Raw genomic sequence first — 2,213 nt, 5'->3', positions numbered from 1 at the left:
TATCCTTTTCCCTTTGTCGCAAACTTTGTATATATGCTTTTTTTTTTTTTTTTTAAATGTTAATATTGCTTACTGGAAGAAAATTCTGTAGAGTACCATAATACAGGATACCTGATATAATTTTTTTTTTTTTAACAAAACTGCACCTCCTTCATGGTCATTTATGAACTTGTTTTATTGAATGGGAAATTTCAAGCATTTCTAAATCTCTAAACACACAGATGAAAACAATCATTTGAATGATTAAATACAAGTGCAAATACTTGAAAACATCATGCATTGTGTAAATGTCAGGACTTTCCAATACTGAGAACTTGAAGTGATAATGTTGAGTTGAAGGAAAACAAAGATTTGATTTGCTGACCAGCACAATTTATGCAACCACTTGAGAACTAAGCTGCCTGTATTCCTGTGCCACTTGATTTCTAAAGGGAGAAAGAATCAGTAGACAAGAACAGTCTCAAATTGCAGTCATGAGCAATTGAATCAATGTTTATGTGAAAGCAGAATGTCTTCATAGCCTTCAAGTGTAAATAGGAGAGTATTTAATCAGGATTGACCTCAGAGCTGTAACTGAACCTAAACACAGTGACTGATGGGAAATCGATATAAAGCAGAAAAGTTGGGAAACATGGTCCTAATTGAACAACCTCTAAACCATATTCTCACAATGCAATTAAGTGTTTTATTTGTACATTGGAATGTTAATTACTGGAGATGTTGGCTTCTTGGTTATCAGAAGGATGAATGTTTACATTTGGAACCAGGCCCAAGGCAGCAGAATTGCTCTCCATCTTCAAGACACTTGTGTTTAATCCATGATCCACAACTTGGAAGTTAGTTAATATCCTAACTTGTCTTGTTATTGTTTAGTCCTTTCTCAACCTCTTTACCCATCCAAAGTAAAGACAGAGCTGGGTGAAATCCTTGCTCTCTTAGGATCATGGAGGCAAAAGCTGAATTCAATGGAGCACTTGTCATTCTGTGCCCACTCATTGATAGTTCATGATTTATTCTCCTTCTCTTCCTAGTTGTCACTCTTCTTCTTCATCATATTCTTCTTTTTATTTCCATTTTTGTTGGGAATTCCAAATAAAATGGAAACAAATTTATTGACCTCCAAGATGATCTCCAGTAAAGATTTACGACATGCTTGGAATTTTTTTTTTTTTAATTGTGCTTTGGGAGCAAACTTATGGAGCAGAATTTGTTTTACATTCAACAGTTCGTGAATATTTGATTTTAATTCCCGATTACCATCCCCACTCTCTAAGCCACTCTCTAAAACACTCTCTTCCACTCCTTTCTCTGTGACTTGCTTAGAAATTTTTGATGTTGGAATAGACTGTGAGGCTCACAGATCATAGTTAAAGACATAAAGATTGTTCAGAAAAACAGATTTAAGAAGTGCAGGAAAATTTTCTTATCTATGAGAAGAGCACATACTATGGGGTTCCGTTCATGGCTGCTATTCAGAGTTTACATGTTAGGGTGTAACCCACACAGTCAGCTATTCCATACATCTAGCTGTTAAACAATAGCCAAAGAAAGTAATTAATTATACACTTATAGTTCCCATCAAAAAAGGTGATCTTCTGATAGCCAAAATACTCTTCCAGGTTGCAGAATTCCTGATGCAGGTCTATCTTCAGGTGAGAGTATTGTCACCTGTATATCACTGCTACTAGACACTCCTTGGTCAAATATGGGACTTTACAGAATAGTTTCAATACCATATTTTGGTGAGTGAGTTCATGAGGGTAACAGAGAAACAGCTTCTTTCTGGGATAAATGCAATCCAGGTACATACAAGTGATAACAGATTTGTAGAGAAACTGACATTGGCCATTCTCTAGTATGTGTATTTTACCAAATGATTGAATTGTATATAGTACCATTCAGACTTACCTGTCAGGTCAATGATGACAACATTAACTTTCCTTGTCATTTTTCTTGAAGCTGTCTCTAGGCTCACTTAGAGCCACCACATCTGGTGTTGGATTGAGATTTAATAAAATATTGCAGTGGAAAGGAACAATTACCCAATAGGTTTCTTTTCTCAAAAAGGTAATTATATCTTCTTAGCCTCCAGAGTATCCACCTATTTTGTGGAGAGGAATCCCTTGCTTGAGGAATGAAAATTTCTGATCATAGAATTTCCTGGAAAACAGGAAATTAGAACAGAGAAGGAGGTAGGTTGGATTTTTTAAAAA

At 35.4% G+C, this 2,213-nt stretch overlaps 1 pseudogene; it reads right to left on the bottom strand.

The window, feature by feature from the left end:
• Nucleotides 1-1,386: 1,386 nt before the first annotated feature.
• Nucleotides 1,387-1,948, bottom strand: LOC122151686 (annotated as a pseudogene).
• Between the last annotated feature and the right edge of the window lie 265 nt (nucleotides 1,949-2,213).

This window comes from Orycteropus afer, unplaced genomic scaffold, assembly GCF_000298275.1.
Source record: "Orycteropus afer afer isolate SDZICR_OR568_19922 unplaced genomic scaffold, OryAfe1.0 scaffold00648, whole genome shotgun sequence".
NCBI classification, from domain to species: Eukaryota; Metazoa; Chordata; class Mammalia; order Tubulidentata; family Orycteropodidae; genus Orycteropus; species Orycteropus afer.
The sequence above is the reverse complement of the archived record's forward strand: the minus strand, read 5'-3'. Positions and strand labels throughout refer to the sequence as shown.